Source organism: Lolium rigidum, chromosome 1, assembly GCF_022539505.1.
Source record: "Lolium rigidum isolate FL_2022 chromosome 1, APGP_CSIRO_Lrig_0.1, whole genome shotgun sequence".
NCBI lineage: Eukaryota > Viridiplantae > Streptophyta > Magnoliopsida > Poales > Poaceae > Lolium > Lolium rigidum.
This window is the reverse complement of record NC_061508.1, coordinates 337,668,833-337,693,865: the sequence shown is the minus strand read 5'-3', so window position 1 is coordinate 337,693,865 and position 25,033 is coordinate 337,668,833. Positions and strand designations below refer to the sequence as shown.

The 25,033-nt window shown below is 42.2% G+C and overlaps 2 pseudogenes; one reads left to right on the top strand and one right to left on the bottom strand.

Moving 5' to 3' along the window:
* Positions 1-6,540: 6,540 nt before the first annotated feature.
* LOC124684442 lies at positions 6,541-10,586 on the bottom strand (annotated as a pseudogene).
* Positions 10,587-14,389: 3,803 nt separating this feature from the next.
* LOC124663909 lies at positions 14,390-23,275 on the top strand (annotated as a pseudogene).
* The last annotated feature ends 1,758 nt before the right edge of the window (positions 23,276-25,033 follow it).

Sequence of the window (25,033 nt, the reverse complement as noted above, 5' to 3'; positions counted from 1 at the left end):
GCGTAAAGGCTGGGAGCAAAGCAGCGAGCGTGAAGAGAGGAGCAGGCCGGCCGATTTGATCGGCCTGGAGGCCCGGTCTGACCGGCCAAAACTGCTGTTTTGCCTTTTTTTTCCTTAATCTTTTTTTTTTTGACAAAAAAGGGAGCAAACTTTAAGATTCTTTTGGGTAAAAATTGAGAAAACTTTGATCATCATCGGGAGCAAAATATTGTGAAGAATAAAGTGGAAGCTCAAGATGCGAACAAAAATGGTAGAAAAGAAAATGGCAAACGCCGAGCAAAATTCGAGCCACCTTTGGAGATGCGGAATAGTGGGGATGAAAAGTGGCATATGGTGGTGAATATAATATGGATGAAAGATGCTAAACAAATAGGATGAAAGAGAAAGGTGATTTGAGTCAAATAACCAAATAACGACTCCGACCCTCTCTTAATAGTGTTGGGTCCTATACTCAAGAAAAACCAAAAAAGAGGAAACTACGTTGTAGCGCTTTTCCGAGCTCCGTCTTTGAGCGCTCTTTCGAACTCCGTCTCGAGTTCTTCCTCTCTCTTTTCACAACGTGACCCCACACCATATGAGGGCGGGATAATTAACCACGTTCCACTTGACCTTGATAACAATGCTCATACTTCATTCAAGCTGGAACACTTCGATTGATTGCATGTTCTAGGTCTTGGTCACCAATATCTCAACTCGTGAGGCTTCGAGGATTGTGACACCGACTTCGAGCCAAACCTTCTCTCTTGACATCAACTATCTTGAAGCCAACAAATGAATTTTCAAGCAAAACCTATAGAGTATTCCTTCAAACAAAAAGTCAATGGAAATATTAGTCCGTAGAAATTGTCATCAATTGCAAAAAACAAACATAGATGCAAAGTACCCTTTGACATGCAGGCCTAGAACTAGAGGTGACTTGTCGGCCTTGTTGGGCTCGAGATTTTCGGGTCATTGTGAGTCTGTCTTGTCCGTCGTCTTGCGGCTTACATGCCCTACCACTTTCACACATGTACCTCGGAGGGATTCTTAGCCACGAATCTTCGAGGGACTGTGGTTGTGGGTTTCGGGAGAAATCCTTGCAAGACTCATCCGGCACCGATGAGGAGGAGCCTGTGGGTGTCACCATTCCTTCTTGAAGCGGCACTGTGGATACCCCATCTCCGCTCCCTTTCAAGTATCGAGGGAAATCCTAGGTCTAGTTCATTGATTCGGGCAATAACATTGGTCGATGCCGCATCCCTTTTTGAAGGTGTTTCCTTGATACTTGGTGATCCGAGATGCTTGTAACCTGGTGGGACAACTTCGGAGGGCGCAATGGTTGAGGGGCGCCAACGTTTTATCGATCTTCCGTGGTGATGGGTATGTGCCTACACGTGCCATATATACTACATTTTATCCAATTTAAATGCATCTCAACATAAGTAGCAAATCTTGATCATAGAAGGGGAGAAGGGGGTTTCAAAATTGCATGAATGATATCTGATGCTCACGACGTGCAACGTCATTTTGTTTGAATAACTAGTTGTTTTAGCTTTTAGGGTTTTAGGTGTCGAAAGGTTCAATTTTGTCAGCTAGGACTAGCCATGTTTAGTTTCTTTTTTTCATTTGAATAGACTTGTGTTTGTGCGATCTGATCAGGCTAAGTAGGGTCACCGCGGGCATGCCCCGATCTGTGGGATAGGATGGCACGATCTAGTCAAGGGCATTGTGCTCTCCACGGTATACTTTGTATTTCTTGAGAATAAAAGGAAAAGAAAGACAGAAAAGCAGCAGGTTGAACACTGCATAAAAACCCATGTATGTTCGTTGTCTTTCCGCCTCTCGCTCTCTCTTCTCTCTCTAGCTCGTGTGTGTTTGAGTGTGTGATCCAGCTAGGTTTGTGTAACACAATTCACATACAACATGAGGAAAGTGTGGCAATACATTTTACACAAAAAGCAACTGCAGCATGACGCCAATGGATCGATACTCGCAGCTGGACTCGAAGTCAGGTCGGGAATAGTGCGAAACAGAGCATTACATTCTCACAAACGAAGGAACGCTATGCTAACGAAGCACACGTCGTCATGTCCCACAACATAGCTAGTTCCCCGCTCGAAGAGGTCATTGGGGATGGCGTTTGCTACGACGGCGCCGACACGAGCAACCCAGGGGAACTGGCACACCACGGATGAGAGTGTCCGCGATATGACAGAGCCAGAAACAGAGAAAGGGTCGTGATAACTTATTGCACGCAAAAAAAAATCAGTAGATTGCAATCACCATAGTAAGACTACATTGCTACTAGCAGAAACATTCAGTGGAAAAGAATGGCCACGTGATGTGGAACCATAGACAAATATGTTCTTTTAGCTTCATCTCTAATATTCTGATCACACTATGAGTTAGTTTCTTTTTGCGAATGAATGTATAGATTAGTTTTCGGAGCCTTGAATGAGCAATTATATCATACATATTAATTTCAATATGTACTAGTAGTACTTGTTGTGGTCGCGGAGTTCTTACAAGAGGCATCTGTGTGTTTGATAATATCTCGCCATCTTAGTAATCAAACAGAATTATTTAAAACAATCTAATTATAATCAATATGATTATATCAAATCTAAATTCAAAATTTTAGGGGGTGGAAATCATGCCTTAGCAGTGAATGAACTGAACAAAGTTGACTGTGTGATGGAGGCAACATGTGATTTCCGTTGCCGGGTCACTGAACGGCTCTATGCAGTCAACGCGAGCAAGGGCGGTAACAAAGTCCGCTGCTAGCTATAAGAGCACGACAGGTCAGCTATAGCCAGCACAACAACAAAAAATTGATACAATAGCTTGGCTACGCAAGAAAATCTTAGAGCAAGTACAATAAGGCTGACTCAGCAGGCTATAAGAATTAAAATAGTATTGTTTTGCTTAGGTGGATGAGAGAGAAGTGGAGAGAGAAGAAAGATGGGCTCTAATGCAAGCAGCTCTTGCCAGACGCGCTTCCTAGCCACTTTGTGAGTATGTGTGGTGGGCATTTTACACATAAAGTTATCAATCCTTAAAGCCAACTGTTGTACAAGTTAGCTATAAGCTGACTATAGCTGGCCTTATAACCAGCACCCGGCTGCACTATTGGAATTGCTCTTATACGACCTGGGTTGTACGCTCCCTTCGCTGGACCCACTCGAGAGGATGACATCTGGCATCGCTAATCTCAAAGACAAGTCACTTTCTCCCCCAATTCCTTGCGATTCAGGTTCACTTCTCCCGCACCGCAAGGTCCGGCCTCTCCACGACGCTGCCGGTGGCTTCTGCCGGCGCGCCCCACGCCGTCCTGTCTCCCTGGCCCCTGCAGATTCGCTTGGAGATCAATTGTTCCGTAAATGGAACACTATCTCTATCTGACGGAGTGACACATAATGAACAAAGCATTCACAAGCAGTTCCACATGCTGACATGCAGCGAGCGCCCTGTTAGTGTACACAACGTCACAACCACATGCATGGGCCAGCAGATGGTGTGGTCCGTCGGCAGCGCCGCAAGCGACATATGTCGCGCGAGGGTGGCCGTGGCCGCTGCGCCGGCCGTGCTGCGAGTGACGGCGCCGAGGAGATTGTGCGCGCCCGCATCCGATGGCGCGTCGCCGTCCTGCCAAACAATCTTATCTCCGGGCAGATATACGTGGCGACTGCAGTGACGGCGGTGGGCACGCCGGCGGGAGCCACCAGCGGCATCCAGGAGAGGAAGGACCCTGGGGTGTGGGAGAATCGGAACCAGAATCGTCAAGTAATTGGGAATTGGGGGAGAAGTGGCATGTAGCTTTGAGATTAGCGTTGCCAGGTGTCAACCTCTCGAGTTGGTCTACCGAGCGAAGTGTACGACCCAGGTCATATGAGATTTTCTTCCCTTGGCTACTACTACCTCCGTCCCAAGGAATAAGGCGCACGCGTATTCCAAGACGAACTTTGACCATAAAAATTGAGCAACAAAATCTTGGTTATATTATATGTAATTAGTATCGTTGGATTCGTATTGAAAAGCACTTTCTAATGATATTAATTTTATACAAATAATCTTTATATGTTTAAAGTAATACTTAGTCAAACGAAAAACACGTAAAACGAGGACGCTTTATTCCTTGAATCGGAGGTAGTAGATCGGTTCTATAAAATAGTTAAGTACTTAATGTTCTCATGTTACGAGATGGGCTGCGGTACAAAAGCATGCATGCTCCAGTTAGCTGACATGAACTAGCTTATAATCAGCTGATTAGGGCATGTACAATGAAAATATCACCTACCTGCTGCCGTAGATTTCCATGTAAGAAAAGAAAAAAATTGAAAGGTAAAAATCAAAGATAACAGTAAAAAATATAACATGCAATGGTCCTCACAATCTGACTCAAATCACTTTTTTCCACCTCTTTTGTACTTCACCGGCTCATGATCTCTCCTATCTCTTCCCACTCTCTCTCATTTTTCCATCTTTTGGCAGTAGGGAGGTGGGATCTCCTACAAGAGACCACTTTAATCTACATGTGGTCAGTAGAGTTGATTAGGACTATCCGAACCTACATGACAGATGGGGCAGCTGTTCACCGTGAAGCATTGACCACGCTCTTAGAATCTATTGTACTTGCTCGGAGCAAATGAGCGGGCTGAAGGGGGAACGTGCAGCTGTTCGTTTCTTTTGCATAGGCCAAGATTCTAGCCACCTGGGCTACTTTCATGGGCTACTCAATTATGCCCGAAATATCTAGTATATTGTCTCTTGGGCCATTTGGCTGGACCGGTGCTATAGCCCAAGAGAAGTAGGTGACGACGACCTAGTCGCCCATCACAGATCAAAAGCCGTCGCCACGGTAGACAACCGGCGGGTGAAGTTCGTCAGGCATCTTCGCCGGTCTTGTATCTTACATAGTTTAAAATAGCCGGCTATCTCATTTAGCCGCGATGTTTTTAGAGGCTATAAAAGGCTATACTCGGAGCAAATGAGCGGGCTGCAGGGGGAACGTGCAGCTGTTCTTTTCTTTTGCATAGGCCAAGATTCTAGCCAGCTGGGCTACTTTCATGGGCTACTCAATTGTGCCCGAAATATCTAGTATATTGTCTCTTGGGCTATTTGGCTGGACCGGTGCTACAGCCCAAGAGAAGTAGGCGACGACGACCCAGTCGCCCATCACAGATCAAAGCCGTCGCCACGGCAGACGACCGGCGGGTGAAGTTTGTCAGGCATCTCCGCCGGTCTCCTATCTTACATAGTTTAAAATAGCCGGCTATCTCATTTAGATGCGATGTTTTTAGAGGCTATAAAAGGCTATAGCCGGGTTATAGCGGGCTATTCCATTTAGCCTTTTTTCAAAATTTTGGAATATTTTTATCATATCTTACCAAACGAAGAGGAAAATTATGACTCAAATACGATTCGTGATACAACTTATTTAACTATTCAAGGCAAATAAGTATTCAGATATTCAACTCACAAGTTTTATCTAATTATACTGAACGCAAATTCGAAAAACAAGAAATAAAAAATAAGAGAAGAAAAATTCAAAATACAGGAGGTTTAGCGGCTAAATTAGAGGCTAAACAGGGGCTAAATTGGACTATAGCCAGCTATTAACGGGTTTTTCTCATTTAGCCTATAAAGGGCATAGCCGCAGTGGCAGGTCTCCTGAAAGGCTATACTCTGGTCGCCGTGCTCTGAGCACGATTGGAGCCTTGGAGATAGCAGCTCTAAACTTCTAGTCAACTTTAGTGGGTCACCAAATCCTTAGTTTCTATAAGCACGATCCTAACTTGCGTTATAGAGAGCACGCGACAGTGGTGAACGTCAGAGTGAACTTGATCATTGCCTTGCCTAGCGGGTGCAATCGCAATTGGTTTGGTGGTCAGAGCTCATCTTCTTACCCGCTCTCGGAAATTTTTGTAGCTGTTAGTAGCGGCACTTTTAACATTACGGTCATAGTGAATTCGACGATTTCTCTTCGTCTATTTTATTTTAAGTCGAATTCCTAATTATTTGAATTGTGTAATCTTCCATTATGGAGATGGGTAACCGGCTTAAAGCAATTTGATTGTAATTCAATTCATAACGATCATATAAGTAGAAAGTTCATATTCTTCAGTCATAAGTACTCAACACAATTGCCACAAAAGCTGAAATAGAACGAGGACCGGGAGAGCATGTAAATTTGAGGCTGAGAACTGCTTTCTCTACGAGGAGAAGATTGCAAATCCGGTTGTCGCCCCACAGCATGTTTGCACCTGCAAAATCATGGTGTGCTAAATCTAGAACAGGGTCAGCAAAAAGCATCCGCAATCAAACAAGATTTTAACTAACCACAATAATAACATAATAAGAAGATTCAGTTTCACTTGAAAACAGCATAAACCGTACTGCTATACGGGAGCAGCAGATGTTCGCACAAACTGTAAGAGCTCTGGATTAAGGCAGTGACAGTAGCAACAGATGACACGACTAGGACATAACCAAAGTAGACGACGACTTCAACGGACAGCTATCAAGCGCAGCAAACTCAAATGAACTAATCTTGGGAAGAAGTCAGTTTCCACCACGGAGGCGGAGCACCAGGTGCAAGGTGGACTCCTTCTGGATGTTGTAATCCGCAAGGGTGCGGCCATCCTCGAGCTGCTTGCCAGCGAAGATCAGGCGCTGCTGGTCCGGCGGGATGCCCTCCTTGTCCTGGATCTTCGCCTTAACATTGTCGATGGTGTCGGAGGACTCAACCTCAAGGGTGATGGTCTTGCCGGTGAGGGTCTTCACAAAGATCTGCATCTGCATAGTATGGAAACGAGGGTGAGTCACCAAGTTACCATGACCAGGCGTGCATGAAGATTAGATGAATCAAACCATGGTAACCATCTAATTCTTCTAAAGGTAAGTAGTAAATCAGCAGTAGATAATTATCAAATAGGAAGTGTGTAGATCAGCAAGAACACCGGAATGTAAGAATTTAACTCAATCAGAAGTTCAGAACTACTCCAGTTTAAATTACATTATTGGGCAGATAGTGCTAACATGTCGGATGTGCAGATGGTACTCAAGTTTAAATTACATGATAGGAGATGTACAGATGAGGCGATTCAGAGTTACGATACATCAGCAGAAAAGCCAAACCGGGGTAAACTGCAGATTATAGATCAATACATACTAATAGCAAGACATGTGTATAATCTAGAGATCCAAACGATTAGGGTAAAAGGTTCAACACTAATAGATCAAACCTAACAAACAGCGCCTGATCCATCAGCGCACACAGCATCACTAGGTTAAAATCGTACGGATATAAGATCGAGAACACATATAGGTCAACTGATATACAGATCGTTCAGCACAAATAGATCAAACCTAAGCAACAACTGTAGATGACATATCACGGCACCAAAAATAGTGTTCGACTGAAATCTACACCGCTAATAGAACGCAGAAATTACTGTAGATCAGAGTCACGGAATCCCAACAGGGATCTATGGAATTCAACTATGATGTGAACCGAAGAAAAAGCGGAGAAGATCGCGAGGACAAATACCTTGACGAAGGATTGCAAAGATTTTCTTGATCGAGATCTGGGTTGTCTGGTGGATTGAAGAAAGGCGAGTCGATTGACTGCGGTACTTTATAGATGGGAGAAACAGGGTCGGTTAGGCCAAGCGTGTGCCGAACCGACCTCGGCTCCGGACGCGAATAGAAACATGAAGGCGGTGGCGTAGTTCGCCCCCACGGTGCAGTCCCTAGAATCATTTTTTTTCGTTTTTTGTTTTTGTATCTCCAGATTCAAGAAGCATGTGGAGTTCGCCTAGCGGAGAGGTGGTTGGTGGATGATGCTATATATCTACCATAGTCTAGCCTCGATCCATTCCAACACTTCCTGAATGAGTTTAGAAATATTTTTGTTAAATCTATGTTAACTTAAATTTTGCTATAGCTAAGTCGAAGCTCTGAACCATTGTATGTTCTCACCTCGAGACTCTCATACATGTGTGTATCTTTGTGATTAAATAAAATAGCTAGTACCATGATTGACTCATAAGTTTTCGATAATACCCTCTAAGCAAACAAACGAAAAAAAAAGTTAGTAAGAAAGTGTGGAAGAGCTAATATACATTAATTTCCAACTTCAACAACATAACATTGACAAACCTTGCAACTATGTTGTGAAAATTATTGAAATTATTAAAATATATTGTAGAAGATGTGATGTCAATTGATACAACCACCGCAAGGTGTCCCAAGGAGCAAATGTCGTCAAGCGATAGTGTGTGTGGCTCGGACACTATTTTCAATGTTCGATTTTCTCTAGAGATGTTTCAATGGGTTTAGTGTTTCATTTTTACAAAAATAAATAAATGTTTTACTAAAATTAAATAACTAGCGCATCATACGAGCTGTAGCCACCATCTAAGTGGTCGAATGAAACCATTTTCGAGGGTCATTTTTTGTAGGGGAATTGAAAGTAAAAAAAATTAGTTGCTTTTGCTGAGTAAAAAAATGGTGCAGTGTGAATAAGTCGCAACAAGAATTTTTTTGATATTCTGTTGAACAAAGTAATTTTTTTTATTTTATACTTATAGAGAAAACAAAGAATCTTGCTTTCAGAGGACGAGATGCACCACATGGTGCGCTGAAGAGATGAAATCAAAAGGACACACGAGAAAGACGACCAATTTTGTAATGGGGCCTGCACCTTATGCTATTTCAATACTGAACCCACGCTAATTCATTTCTCTTTCACAATCCTCCCTATTCATTTCCATCAGGATTACAATTTATTTGATAGCCTTATTAATTGCTAGCTCATAAACTTAGTGATTACGTGATTTGTCGTAAAAAAAATGGGACAAATAGATGAACGATTCCTCCCCCAAGCAAAAAAAAACCTTAGTTCGTGAACCCTGGGGATTATTACCTGACACGTCAGAAAAAGGAAAGACAACGTGATTCTTGAATTCTTAGTTGGGACGAACCCTTGCCGGAAAATGATTTTCGCCACACCATATCTAACACATTTAAATTAACACATGTGAAAGATATGATCAGAAATAAGTGGGGAACAAATTTATTAGTGTATTTTTACATATCCAACAACGCATAATGTATTTGCAAAAAAAAAACGCATAATGTGAACAAATTTATATTTGTATTGGATCCCATATAATCCCTACACATCTCATGGCTAATAAAGAATGGATGTTGGCTGGATTTCCATCTTGGGTGTGTTTGGTAACAAAATAGAAATAAGATTTAGTTCGACTTAATAGGTAACATACACAATTACATAATAAGAAGATTCTGTTTCACTTTTTGACTAACCACATACATAATTACAGTTTTAATTTTTTTAAGAACACGCGCCAGGCCGCCAGCATCCAAGAGCGAGTTAAGCCACAGGCGACTCAGCTCAAACCACCGCGCACACACCGGATTCCGCTTTCGTATTTCCTCTTTGGGTTCCGCTTCCACGTCCACATAATCATGCTCGCTTCCATAGATCAAATTTAGCTCCGTCTACACAGCTCCGCCGGTATAACGGCAACTTCATTGAAGAAGCATGCATTCCGCTCCAGCCACAATTCCCTCGCAATGAGAGCGACAGGCGAGTTCATCTCTTTCCTACTCTGTATTGCCACTTCATCAGACAGATTTGGCCACTAGATTGCCAAAGTTGGGTTCGCCATGGGAGTGAATCGGTGCAACCTTAGAGGCAGAAGCATGAAGTACCGTACTTCTCGCTCATAGGAACACTGCTGCAAGGTTAGGCTATTGATGGTTTCAGGCTATTGAAAGCAGCGAATACGCTGTTGTGGATGCCCTTCCTCCTTCTTTCCAATATGTCACCTGATCATAACAGTTCATACTTCAGGGGACTCCACTGGACCAAATCTCGTTCGTGCAGGGCACAGGTGTTCGTCCTATTTAATTAAGAAAAAAGTATAATATTTGCTAAGCTCCCGTTGGCATTAAGGCAAATCTTTTGCCTTTCTTTCAAATTTCTTTTTTCCTGTAGCCCACAGATTCGGTTTCAATTAAAATGCGTGAGAGACCACCCTGCTATATGGCAGCGGCAGATGTTCACACAAACTGTAACGGGCGCAGACTAGAGAACCAATCTTCCAAAGAAGATTCACAGAATAAATTTTTGACAAACCACAATATCACTAAATAAAATTCAGTTTCACTTAAAACATAACAGAGACCATGCTGCTATACAGCAGCAGATGTTCACACAACGGGCACCGGACTAACACAACGGACACACGACACGACTCAGCAAATAACCAAATTAATAGTAGGCAACAGCTTCAGCGTGAAGCCAAATGGCACAGCAGACTTCTGAACCGAAATTCCAAAGAAGATCACTGGCCACCACGAAGGCGGAGCACCAGGTGGAGTGTGGACTCCTTCTGGATGTTGTAATCTGCAAGGGTGCGGCCATCCTCGAGCTGCTTGCCGGCGAAGATAAGGCGCTGCTGGTCCGGCGGGATGCCCTCCTTGTCTTGGATCTTCGCCTTGACATTGTCGATGGTGTCAGACGACTCAACTTCGAGAGTGATGGTCTTGCCGGTCAGAGTTTTCACGAAGATCTGCATCTGCACAGTAGGCAAAATTGAAAAACCAATAGGGTATAAGCTACCAAGTTTGCGAGAGAAAAAAACTTAAAACTGTACATCAACCAAGTCACAAACATAAGACAAATCTAAATTATGTTGTAATAAACAGTATATACAGCTAACGACGTGAATACCGGTCAAAACATGGAACAAGAAGATAATAACCTAACTCTTCAAATTCATCTCCCCTTTATTATAGTTCCTCCGATCCATTTTAATTGACTTTAATTTAATCCAATATTACACTAAATCTAACTTAATTAAAAGGGATAAGAGGAAGTAGTAAATCGATAAATAGCAACCACACGATACATACACAATTAAGCAGGTTATGCTAACACGAACTGACCATAACGACAATACACGTATGAGTCAATGAGAAATACGACACAAGACTACAATACGAGTAGAATTATGAATTAGTAAAACAATGAGACTTAGTAGAATCTTCAAACTAAGATATGCTTACGGTAGATGGTTTCAGCTCTAATAGATCAAGCTAAACAACGAGTCCTCCAAGTAATCCAACAAGCGTACAACTACGAAGGGCTGGAAGCAAATCTAACTCGATCGGATAAGATCTGAGACCACATATATCAACTGTTCTAGTTCAGCAGAATGTTCAGATCTGATAACCTGGCCAACAGGCAACAACAGCTCTAGATGAACAATCACCGAAGGAAATTACTCTACGCCAATCATAGATGGGTGTTGATCAAAATAATAGATCTGTCACGAAAAAGAAGTTGAGTCTACAAGACTAAAACCATCCAAGCAAATCGATCTCCAATTATGAACGGAATTCTACATCATGCGAACTCAACGATATCATAGAAAATTTCAAGGACGCCTACCGTAGCGTTGGATTGCGGAGATTTTTTTCCTTGATCTGGATCGGTGGCTTGATTGGTGAAAGGGGGGTCGATCCGGTGCGGTATATATAGATGGGGGAGAGACCGGCTCGGTTATTAGGTCACGCGTGTGCCGAACCGACAGAGACCAGAAGTCGGTGCAGAGTCCGTCCCCACCGCGCAGTCTCGTGAGGCGTCACTTGCTTTTCTTTTCCTTTTGTTTTTCTGCTTGAGAAGTTGAGATATCCAGAAGTATCCTGACGGTTCCGTGATTTTTCAATGAGATGCGAACACGGTAATCTCTCTCCTCTAAGTACCTTTTGGAGTATAAAAGCTGGCGATCACCTACCGGGAGGTGATGCTAGATCACACGTTATAATTTAAAAATAATCAGCTAAGTCCTTTTAAATATTTTATTTATGTGCGAGTCTATATGCTCGATGTTTCTAAGTTTGGATTCACACAAAATGTAGTATGCCTCTATTAATCCAACAACTTGCAACACTGACTAACTCATAATCTTTCTAAGCCGATGTAGGCTTGGATGGTTGCCAAAAGAAGAAAATACATATTAGTATGGATGGATTCCTAAAATATAGTAAAAAGAGAATTGCAGATGTGTTGTTATAAGTAGAAGAAAATTGCACAATATGTCATTTTAAAATTGAGCCATCACAATATTTCGTGGAAAGAAAGTTTGGTTGAGTCATGTGTGTGGCTTCTTTGAGTGGCTAATTTTAGGGCATTGGTATTTTTAATGTGGTTTCACTATTTTGGGTGTACCACTGTTAGGTTATTTTGCTTCCAAAATTTATACTAAGATTTTACTAAAACTGAAGAAATAGTACATGGACCACCTACATTAAGTCACGTTGTAATACATGCATAATACATGCCGCTAAAAAGACATCACATGACATCTTTGAGGCACGGTCATGACATCTTCCAAAACAAATACAAGATATTAATGTGGGCATTGTATTAAAAATCTTGTGATTCGGAATCTGGTTGAAATTGTATTCATTTCTTGTGATGAAATTATAAATAAATACAAATAAACTAACCCGCTATGAAAAACCTCTTGTCATGCCCATTTTGCACTCCTAGTAACATGCATATCATCACACACAAGGAGCAAGAATAAATCTTGTGGCGACCATTGCAATATATCCCAAATGACATTTTGGGCTTTTTCACAACTAATACTTTTAGTGCATGCATTTGTTACCGGTAAACAAGATCAGGCTCACTTGCAAAAGATCTTGGCAAGAGAAAAGTTTCATCCAATCTCAACACAATTCTAAACACTCATTGGTCACTCATTGTATAGTACATAATCGCCACCAAAACCTCTACTTAAGAACTTACTGGACTAGACAAACATGACACACCAACAAAATAGTATATCAGCATCTGAGAACACACATCCAATATTGTTTGCCATCAAATTCTAGACCTAAAATCTTAATTAGCAGATATTTTGTCACCGCCCATCATCCCCATGTTATTGTGAAGACTTCGTTTGGCATGTGCTCAAACGACTTGGCTTATAGCACATAGATTTGTGCTCGTTATCACCGGTGCAAAACCGATCAAGTACACAGACAAAACCATCACATTAGAGACTGCATGATTATTATAAAAAATCATTGTTTCAGAATAGAATGGATTTTCGTTTTCCAGAAAAACCAAAATATTTCCCCTAAAATAAAAAGAACTCTAACCAACCAAGGAATGGATGCTTCATCAACCAACTTCGAACGAAATTCACAGGGACAACATTTGCCAATGTAGACAAAATGATCAATGAAAGCTACAAATTACATTAAAAACAATGTAAGAGAACATTCAACATCAGATAGCAAACATATTATATACATATATTATTCCTCAAAATAACATATTATATATCGAGATATCAGAAATTGTGGCCGTGCTTCAAAAAAATTATTTCGACCTACATATAAAATATTGATGTATAATATAAATATTTACGCAACTCATGATAGATTTTAAAATACATAAAATTTATTTTTATTTTTATACATGTACCCATTTTCCATAAGAAAATGATTGTGATGTTTGAATGTTCCATGCTTCAAAGATGAACTTGATGCACTTACTAATGCAAGTCTTTAGTTGCAGATAATATTACTACACAAAATTGTATACATTTATGAGAGTCGTAAGGCCTCTTTCAGTAATGTAATAAACGATTGTGAAATAAAACCAAGACAAAAGAAATAAAACAAAAAAAGTATGTAAAAGAAAATCCAATAGAGGATAAAAGCAGATTGTTCTAATGATTTGACAAACCTAAATGAAACTAGATAGTTTGCAAGTCATCGCTCTCTTGGGGTGCAATACGTGCACCACCACCTAAAAAGACCCGAGGTGGCGAGGTAGGCTGATCACAGAACTGCTTGTCCACCAACTGCATGCATTGCCACCATCAGGCCTGCCCTCCTGCACGTGGTATATATACAACCACCATATATGTCTAACCGCGGTCAATGTCACTACCATGCCACCTTGCCACCCTATTTTTCCCTAGCTACTTCGCTAGTCCACTCTTGCCCAACTATCCCTCTAAATATCCCCTTTTATGACGTAGCATCGACACCCCCAACTATAACCTACTCGGGTTGTGCACATGTCAATTTGCTCACCAACCTCATCTCCACCATCAACTTTGTTGCACATGTTGTCTCTGGCTCTAGCTTAGGCCCATCGATAACAATGCTACACCTGCGGGGTTTTTTCTACGGAAAACACTTACGCGGAGATCTAAAACAAACCCACGATCCTAAAATTAAAATTAAGGAGGGCAAAAACATTTGAACACCCCAGGTGTGCATGCACGTCATCGTGTAGATTTTATCCCATAAGTTATTGCCGCAAGTGTAGCATTATTGACTCTTGTTTCACGCAATGGGCGGCAAATATGGTTCGCAAGCATTTGCTGCAAGTGCAAGCTGTGATAGACGGGAAATTGGATCAACAGATTCCAAGGCCAGCGTCCAGCGGAAAAGCTCCAGTTGAACCTGAGTGCACGTGAACCCAGGTTGAACATTTTCGAAATGTGAAAAAATTCTGAAATAAAAATATCGGGGTACGTATGCATGTTCCATGTGTGCGTAGAAAATTTTCGCGGAGAAACCACTTTTTTATTTCAGAATCTAAAAAAGATAAAATACGTCACATATATACTGCTATATAGCCCTGTAAAATTTTACTTTTTTACCGAGGCAAAATAAAATGTTTTTTCAGAACGTATGTTTCGAATTTTGAAACATGTTTTGACATTACAAACCCACTTTTTGAAAAAGTGGGTTCACATACACCCAGGTTCACAAAAGCCGGTCTCCGCGTCACAAGTTACAGTCGAACATTTGCCTTTCTGTTCTTCTGCTTCGTCTACGGCCGGCGTCCTCTCCCGACCTGATATACAAGGCGTCCTCTCCCTACGGCCTCCAAGGCGGCCGGGAAGGAGAAGAGCAGGAGGAAGGGCGGCGGCGCCAGCGCCGGAGAGGATCTTCTCACCGACCGCGTCCTCTCCCTCCGCGCCCGCCTCAACGACGCCATCTCCCTCGGCCTCGCCAGGTAATGTACAGCGTCCGCCCCCCCTGCTCCCAATTCCCAATCCATAGCTCCGTCTTCCCTTCTCCCAGAAACAGGGGCAAAGTAGATTTTTCTTGGGTATCTGGATAAGTAAGCCTCGCCCAGTGATTTAGTTAGCCGCTGCGTGGTTAGCGTAAGATGGGATTAAGCTATGTAGTTTTAGCTTGGTACAATTTTATGTTACTGGTCCAAAAAGCAAAATTCGAGGACCAAGAAAATTTTGAACGCCTGCAATTTCGCTAATATGTGTGTTCTTAGGGAAGGCATATTTCCCGGCTTACATACTAGCTAGAACTCAATTAGTTTTGCTTGGGTTACAACCAGGCCTACTAGATTCAATCACAGCAAATATGAGCCACCATGAGGCACAAAACAAAGCACATTCAGATGGAAGAGCCACCAATTGGCAAATTTTAGTAATTAAGAGTAATCTCCTAGCTCATGGGGACCTGCTTCAGTGCTTCGCATGTAAATGGCCGCACTTCGAGCGGCTGCTTGAGCCTATTAGCTTTTATCTTGGGCTTTTGTACGCTGGTATCCCAACGGAACTTGTATACTAAACCTTTCAGTTTTTAAGGGCTTTATTTATAAAGCTGGGTAATAACCTTCGGTCTGAAAACATTGTAAGTAGAAGCAAAGAAATGTGAAGTGTTCTTAGCTCTTGTATTTATCATCATGTTAGGTCTGATGGCCACGGTGCAAAGAAATGGCAGTCTACTGATGCTGGAATTCAGTCTCACGCGCTCAAAGCAGTGGCTCCTTTTCTCAGTTGTTTGTCGAATGAAATGTTGCGGCTTCCTCCTATAAAGGTAAACCGGTAGTCAATTTGGCATATCTAAAATTAACTGTCTGTAGCAGGGGAAGTTGTGAAAAAAAAGCTGTACGGTTGTGACCACTTTATTTTTTTTAAACCAGGAGTCAGTTTCAGATATTGTCGTGCTCTTGGAGGGTGCTCTTCAAACAAAGAATGTTTCGATCGTGACCCAAGCGGCAGATGTGAGCTTAAAGTTAGTTTCCAGCATAGGCAATTCAGTTCGCCAATACCCAGTTGTGGAGATTGTTAGGCCCCTTTCATGTCAGTTATCGGCAGACCAATTACGTACCGCTATCTCATGTGCAAGGGCAATGAATTGTATATTGAACTAGAGGAATACCCCGCGCGTTGCGGCGGAAACCTCTGAAGAAAAATTATTTGATATACGAAAAGTTGAATATGCTGAAATCAAATTTTGGGACATTGTGTTATTTGGAGACAATATATTTGACATGGAACAATGTAAGTTCAGAGAAAATATCAGCTGACCTTGACGTTTAAAATTCCACTATTGTCATGGGAACCTTGAAACAGGTTGTAATTTCTAGTATATCAACAAATACCGCACCTTACTCTATGCTTGGCATACCTTGAAAGGGTTTAGATATATAGGTGCATCTTATAATCTGTTTTTAGAAAATATCTCTAAGAGATCACAAATCGTTCCCGACTTTTATGAGAACATGTTAAAAAATATTGCAGCCGTAGAAGTTTACAACACCTTTCGATCTGGCATTCAAGATCAGTAGATTAAAAACATAACGATGCAGCAACATGTATATAGATCACATGCACTTGCATGATTCTGATCAATTTTTGTATTTATATCAAATGGTTGATAGCTAACAAAATGTTGTACTAAAGTAGGAATTGCTTGGTTCGGTCCAAACCTGAATGTCACATGTGGTGAACATGTTTTAGCACGCCTTTCCATGTAATAGTGGTTGCTTCTCCTAATCTGAAGCTAAATAGAAAAATCACAGGAAAGTTGATGCGAACCTGGAAAAAGTTGGAAGAAAAATAATAAGTCAATAAAAATATCCACGCAATAACAATGGGCAGATTCATATGTGCGTGATAAAGTTTGGAAACAAATAAACCATGGGATTCCTACATATAATTCTGAAAAATATACTTACTTATTGAACTTACCTCATGCAATTTTCTGCAAACAAAAGACAAATTGGTAGTAAATTGGTGAAAAACATGCGGATGGAGAGAGAGATCAAGATTATGTGTTCTTGATAAAATGGGTAAAGTTGTGGCAAAGCTTTGCGTTAGGCACATACCATCAAAGAAGTTGTGCAGCAGTGTACGGACCCTTATACGGTAGTAGGTGCCCAGCGATTTGGATGAGGATGTCAGGGTGCAGATCGAGCAAAGAGATCAGATGATGTTTTATGTGTTCGCCTGCATGGAAGATGGCTAAAATCTTCAGCACTACAGGAGGAGACAATGGGTCGGTTGAAGACTCATGAAACAGTGCATATTGCAAAAGACTTGGTGCTGACAATTAAGGCCGTTAAGAGCATCTCCACTCGTCCCCCCGACGAGGCCCCCGGCGAGCGTTTTTTCCATCCGGACGGCGTAATTCGGCCCAGTCGCGCCCCCGGTTCCTCGTTTTCGTCCGGATTTGGGCCTAAATCCATCCGGCGATCCCACGCCATCCCCGGCCCCCGGGAGCGCTCGGGGACTCCGGACGAAACGAAAGCGCGCGTGGCCCCAACTTGTCGGCGACAATGGCCTCCGATCTACGGCAAAACCCTCATCTTCCCGATCTACGGCAAAACCCTCGTCTTCCCGATCTACGGCAATACCCTCGTCTTCCCGATCTACGGCAATACCCTCGTCGAACGAAAGCTTTGAACTCTCAAGTGGTGCAACATAGATAGATTATATATATATTTCGAATATAATTCGAATAAACATAAAAATTACATATAAAAACTTTAAAACTAAACTACTTCTTCTTCTTCTTAGAAGGCCCCGCCTCATCGTCGTCGCGGCGACGCTTCCGGCTCGTCACCTCCTCGTCGGAGGAAGTTGAGTCCTCCTCGTCGTCGTCCTCACCAGCCTCTTCGTCCTCCTCCTCCTCGCTCCTCCTCCTCGCTCCTGCTCCTCCTCCTCTTCCTCGGCCTCTTCCTCGGCCTGCTCCTCGGCCTGCTCCACGGCCTCTTCGTCCTCCTCCTCGTCGTCCCACTCGTCCTCGCGGGCCGGCGGGGGGGAATCGTCGCCGCTGGACGATGCAGCTGGATCCCACCAATGGCGCCATCCAGGCGGCTTCCCCTCGCTGTCGGTGTCCGATGGCCAAGAGATATCGCTCATGGTTGACGGAGGATGGTGACGAGAGAACAGATGAATGGCGTCGCCCGTCGAAAACCGTATATGTAGGTCTCTCGACGAAAGAGAGCGGCGGTTGCTCTTCCGCGGAGTTCGTGCTCCATTACGGCGGTTCTCGCATCGAGGCCACTTCGACCGTTCCCGACGAGTCGTTTCGGCTCTCCAGTCCACTTCGCGACGGTTCAATGCGTCGAGGGAACTCCGACGATTGCCCTTCCCGGTGACTGCGCCGTCGCTATGCACGCGGTGGGTGCGCGTCCATGGGCTCGCGGCTGGAAAAATGGGCCTCCCCAGGCCAAAAACTACATCCATCCGGCGCTAAATTTCGCCGGATTTGGGCGTGGGGAGCCCAAACGAGTGGGGATGCTCTAAGAACAGGAAACACTTGGCTGGATCGGAGCTACACATCAGTAAAAATAAGTTGTGGGTTGCATGAATGGTACAATTAATTAATGACCATGGGACTAAATACCACTTAGATGTAGTAATGCATGTTGGACCGTGGAAAGACCCTCCATGTGTAGATCAGACGGCTGGTGTTGCACCAACCTAGTAAATCTAATGGCTAAAACAATTTTGATGATGTGGCTAGGTTGCATGTTAAGATAGACAAATTAAATGATCTCTTAGTGGGGTTTTGATTTATAAGAGATATAGATAGCCTAGTGACAGCAAGATCTTCAACACATGCAGCAATTTGGGAAGCATTGGACATAACCAGTGCAGTTGGAAGCATTGTTTCTGCTCTGCGGAGTTACACTCTTGATGCCCATCCACTGAATTATCTGACAGAAATGATATCGCTGCTAAGAATCATACTGTGAGTTTGGCCTTCTTCAAGATACCATGTATGGAGTAGCTGCAACTTGATGGGGAAGTTAGCACATTACTGTCTTGCTACTGAAACAGCAGTTGCTGCGAAAGTTCTTAGGCTGTATGCTGCTTTAGGTACATCTGTTTGGCAATTCTCCTATTTTGACTTCAGTATTAAGATCTGCAAATATGTTTGTTCTTCCGCTTTGCTTCCTTTTGTGTTCCTGAATATTTGTACTCTAACTCAGCTTTATCTGGCCATGGAGTGTTGATCCTTCTCAAGAATAAAGTGTTAATGGCTAAGATAAGTGAGCCTGTTGGAACGTCCCATCCAAGCAGTACTAGGATTGAAGCGATGAAACTCTGCCAGGTTCTTTTGGTGAGTTGCATTCACTTCGTATGCATTGTAGCCTTTTTCTTAATTAAAATCATCATTGCTTTACCATCTGCAGAGATCTTCGAGAGGCTGTAATCAGTTAATGGTTTGACATTGCCAGCCTATTGTTGTAGCCTTGTAGGCATAATCGACGCAATGTCTAAAAGTGATGAAAAACTGTTAGTGACAGAGGGGTGCCGTACTGCACTGCTGATCCTCCATTCTACTGGGAATCATCATCGATGTTTTTGGTCTAATGCTATTGATAAAGTATTATATACCATTCTTACCGGTTACTGCATCAAACCCATTGAATTTTGAGCCATGATGAGCTATTTAATATGGTTTCCAAAGATTTCATGGATATACATCCATATGTCTGGGATATACTTGGATATCTGATGGTGCATTGCAATGACGAGCATCTCTCTATACGGAAGGGCAAGGTTATATGCACACACTGATATCTTCTGCTTGGTAGGTACTAGGAACTATCCAACTCGAGTGTTAATTTGCAGTAGTATAGTTTTCTCTCAGTATCATTATGAACTTACAAGTGGATGTTGTGCACCAATTCACACTTACATCCTGCTATTGTTGTACAGCTTGCTGGCGACAGATGTTATGTACAAGTGCAGCCCCATGAAATCATCCAAAGATGTCCATGAGCCAGCTCTAAGGGCAGTTCCGATGATGCTTCTCTCTCCCAATAGATATATTCTGACTGAGGCGAGTTTTAAACTTTCAGAAGTTGTTCCATGTTTAGGTGATGACTATTTGAGCATTCTATTGTCCTCACTAGAATCAAATACTATGAGGAGTGTTACCACATCTTTTGACAGTTCCAAAATTATGACCAACCTCATGAACCTAGCATGTTTGGTGGTATCCTAACCTTACCATAATCTCCTTAACAAGAGGAATCCTGTAGATGTATTATCCACAATTATCAAGGAATGTCTGCACAATCATATACATATTACGAGATCAAAAGCACTTCTCATCTGCATTTCTGTTTTGATGGAAGTTTGTGTTGTTGCACTCTCGGTGAAGAGTGGGAGGGTGAAAATACTGTTTTATTCTACGGTCTTGTTGTAATCTTCTAAAGGGCACCACTATAGTTTGTGTTCACTTTAAAAGGAAGCTGGATGTTGGGATTCTGTGCCATAATTGCAAAGATCAGTATACTGAAGGTTTTCTTAGAGTTCTTCAATGCTCCCTATGTCAAAGCTTGAGTTCAGGACAAAAGTTCTATGTTGCACACATCTTGAGTTTATTTGGCCTCAGGCCCGGCCCTGGGGTAGGGCGAGCGGGGCGGCCGCCCTGGGCCCAGAAAATTTAAGGGCCCATTTTTTGGGCTTTGCATTACAAGGCCCGTCTGGTGGCGTTCAGGTGCATGAAGTGCCTGTAGGCAGAAGATCAGCGCAGAAAGTAAGAGAGGACCACAGGCCGCGACGGCGAAGGGTTCAGAAATCACGAGATCAGATCGGTACCTGTATATAAGTACTGCACCGTGTACGCTAGCTGCTCAGTGGAAATCAGATCAGATCAGGAAATCAGTGGGTTTGTGACACGTGAGGATTAGTAAGCATTTGTTGACTTAAACAAGTAACTGTGCATCTTTGCACTTGTTTCCAATTTACTAATTATTTCTTTACATGTCAATGTCGTCATGTCAACTGGAAAGCAGTGCGATATACTAAGCTATTTTGAGGTAACATTATGCATTATTACTTCATACTCCCTCCATCCAAAATAAAAGCCACTCTTTTTTGCACGGTTTTGGATGCATGACTTTGAATAATAATATATACTACTAATTAATTTATGTGGTTTCAGAATAAATAAATAATAATATTGCATTCGTTTTGCAAATCACTTTCATTTCATATATATTTATACAAATTTTGATGACATATTATAAGTACAATCCATATTTAAAGTTTAAGTTGTTGATCAACAAAATAAAAGGGAGCCTTATATTTTGCGACGATCGATCCACTTTGAGGATTAAATATTATCATGTCAAATAAAAATATTTTTTTATACTTGTATTAGGGGCCTTAGATTCCAGTTTCGCCCCGGGCCATCAAAATCTCAGGACCGGGCCTGTTTGGCCTTTGTGGTTCTCCAAGCAAGTTGGGTGGCAAGATGAGAAATGCTTTAGATGATAGCAAGGTAGCTGATCTGGAACATTTGCTCCCAGGCAGTGAGTCTCCACATGGTCATACAGCCATCATATCAGTAAGGTGCCCTAAGTTGTTCCCATCTATAAAATCTCTGCTTGGCAGCGAAGGAAAAGTTACTGGCAGATGGGGCAAATCAGTGTATCGAGTACAAATGTATGATCGTGTAGATAGTCGTGGTATACTGGTTTTGTGATGGTAGATGATGACAATGTTAAACCAGTAAGAACACTTGCGAAGTTGGTATGCTTCAGACAGAGCAACTGAGATGGAGTTCCAATTATCTCAGATATGATCTTGCTGTAGCACTTGGACTAGTTGAGCATTCATTCTCATAAGTTTGGTCTTAAATTACATGGTTAATTGATTCCAACTTCTGAGCTAATCATGTCCTTTCTAGTTGCCCCAAAGAGTATCTGATCTTATAAGGTTTGGTGGTTGTCATTGGAGAGTTTTCTGTACCACTGACTAGGGCCTTAGAGCAGATCATAGCTACCTTCTGTTATTTTGCTCTATGTGTAGTTTTCGTTACCTTATCCTGAAGTGCATTTCTATGTTTGTTGTTCAGGAACATAATTTTGGAGGCTCACTCAAACGAGGAGATGAAGTGTCACCATGGATCATTCCAATTATCAACTCACCATGTTCTTAGCCATAGAATTGTGTTGAGCATGAGCTGTGATCATCTCCGAGCATTATTTCATTCTGAGATGCATGAAGGGTGAGCCTTTTGCTTCTAACATGTCAAAGTACAACTGATTAGGCCGGCATATTAACATGCTACTAATCCGGGCTTTTCCATATTGCTGCAAGATTTTCACTGCTCCATTAGTTTAAGACCACCATTTTTTCAGTAATCTACGTTTCTATTTTGTATGTATTTCATATGATTGATGAGAACTATGCCTTTAGCTTCTCTGACGTTATCAGAGTTCCAGTTGGGTGGAAAGCGCTGGACAAACTGGCGAGCTGCCCCGACTACCAGTGGAAGAACCTGAGCAGCGAAGATCAACTCTCTCAGCCAAACGCTTACACGGAGCGGTTCATGGAGGGAGTGAAGGAGGAAAGGCTCGAAGCGGTCACCTCCTGCCTGAGCTCCAGCACGGACGCAACATCCATCGAGTTTGTTGCCTTCGGGTCTGGCCTGAGCCAGTGGGAGATGGTGGAGGCCGGCATCAGGAGCCTCGCGCACCTGTAACCCAGGCTTCGGGACTCCGGGTCCGGGCAGTTGGAGCGGCTCAACATGCTGCTGACAGAGTACGTCGGTACAGCGGTACTCGCAACAAGCAGCACGGAAGCAGAGGTGACTGAATAGGTGGATCACAACAGAAAGCGCACTGTCCCTGTTCAGCTAAAACAGCTAAACTGATCAAGGCAAGTAACCTCCCTAATATAACTCAAAGGATTGGGCTGACCGGATTAGAAGGTCGCCTAGCTTGTGTGATCCGGTATACCGGAAAGGGTATGCCGAAACGAGAGGTACCGGCGGATGTTAAGCCGGAAATATCAAGAGGAAACCTAACTATGATCTCATTTTCATCAACTCCGTTTCCTAATTCCTGTATCTGTCGTTCTCCAATCTCCCATTCTGAGCCTTCACGGGAGGACTCGACAGACTTCAACAGAATTAATCTTTACTCGTAGCTGTCGTTCTGAGTGTTTCCCGTTGCCTGTGACTGAATGATCGGGGCTACCTTTTGACATCTTGCCTGAAGACGCCGCTGTGACCTTCACATTCTGAGTGCCAGATTTTTGAACCTATGAATGAATACATTTTTTTAAAAAAAAGATACCAGGTTGTAGCCAGTGTTGCATTCTATCAGTGCGTAAATTTTCAATATGGAATATATTGCTTTCTAGGCTCAGCAAAAACGACAAATTGAGATTTTGTTGTCGATAAACAGTGGTTAATAGCACATCCAATAGAGATTTTGTCTTTCTTGTGAGATTTGTCATTTTTTCCATAAATGGTTTGGCACGGTAATGGAAGTCGAAATAGTCTCCTGCCAGCCAAAACAGTAACGGGCCAACGCATGCATGTTAGCTCCGAAGGATTTATATCCGTGATAGATAGATAGATAACGGCATGATCGGTCAGCTAACTAAGTTTGCTATATGTGTCAGTTAGCATGCCATCAATAGCCAATTCAGTGGTTGATGTAGGTTTATGGAAATCTGTGGTAGATCCATATATGACGCGGCTTCAACCACGGAACACACTCCATTGTAAAATACTCTTTAGCGATGAAAAGTGCTCTTCTACCACAAAATTCAACCATGGCAGAAGACAACTATTTTTTGTAGTGCTTGTTTGTCTTCGAATGAAACCTTTTGGCATTCAAAGCAGGCCTTAGTCTTTTGGTTGCCTTCCATATTTTGGTTTGCTTTGTCACATTGTGCTTGCTTCATCAAAATTAAGACTAGCCGGCGAGCTTTTACATTCCTTTGACCCTCAGCTATGTAGCTAGCACACCCTTCACTTAGGGCCTCCCGATTCAAATGATTTGCGTAGAAATTTTGGTGGATTCAAATCAGAGTGTTGTATATGGTGGTTGTTTTATTTGTAGCGAATCCCATATGAATCTTTTCTATGGAATTTGGTGCACTAGATTTCATAGAAATCTAACATCCACACAAACCATATTTTCAGAATCCTATGTTTTTCCCGTGATATAATCAAAAGAACTTTGGTGCATATGAAATCCTATAGTATTTGAGTGGCCATGACATTGCAATCATGTCCTTTTTCTATTCATGCGTTCTTCAAATCCTCCGAATCAAAGAGGCCCTTAAGTTGTTGATTCTCCAATCGTGATTGATTAATGGATCTCTAACCAGAGAAATAAATAAGAGGGAGCAAGTAAAACCTTTCACAGTAGAGGTTTCTTAGTATTTTATCCTAGTAAATTTGCTTATGTGCCATATTGTTGAGGCACAGAGAGGGGGGGGGGGGGGGGGTGTATCTTATCTAAGATACAAACCTTGCCCGTGGTCAAAGGCAAAAATTTGCTAGTCCAATCACACCCATGAATGAGACTAAAATCATTAGATGCAACATCCATAAGAGACAACACTAAAAACACAATGCATTTGGGTAGTTGTCTCTTAAATTTATCACATTGACAATTAATCTCATTGCATCTTCTGATGTATAAGTTTTTACAAAATGCAATACGATTAATTATAAATACCATCACATAAATCTAAAATCGTAACTTGAAAGATCAATTACAATTTTAAATCAATAATAATGATTCGTAAAGTATGAAAAACTTACTATACAATTATTTTGATCTTTTTCTATAAAATTAGTAGAACATAACTTTTTTTTGACACCATGTATCCATATGTATTATAACAACTGATCAGTTTATCCTCGGTAGTATATATTCTTTTACTTGTGGCCAATGCCCGGTTTATTTACT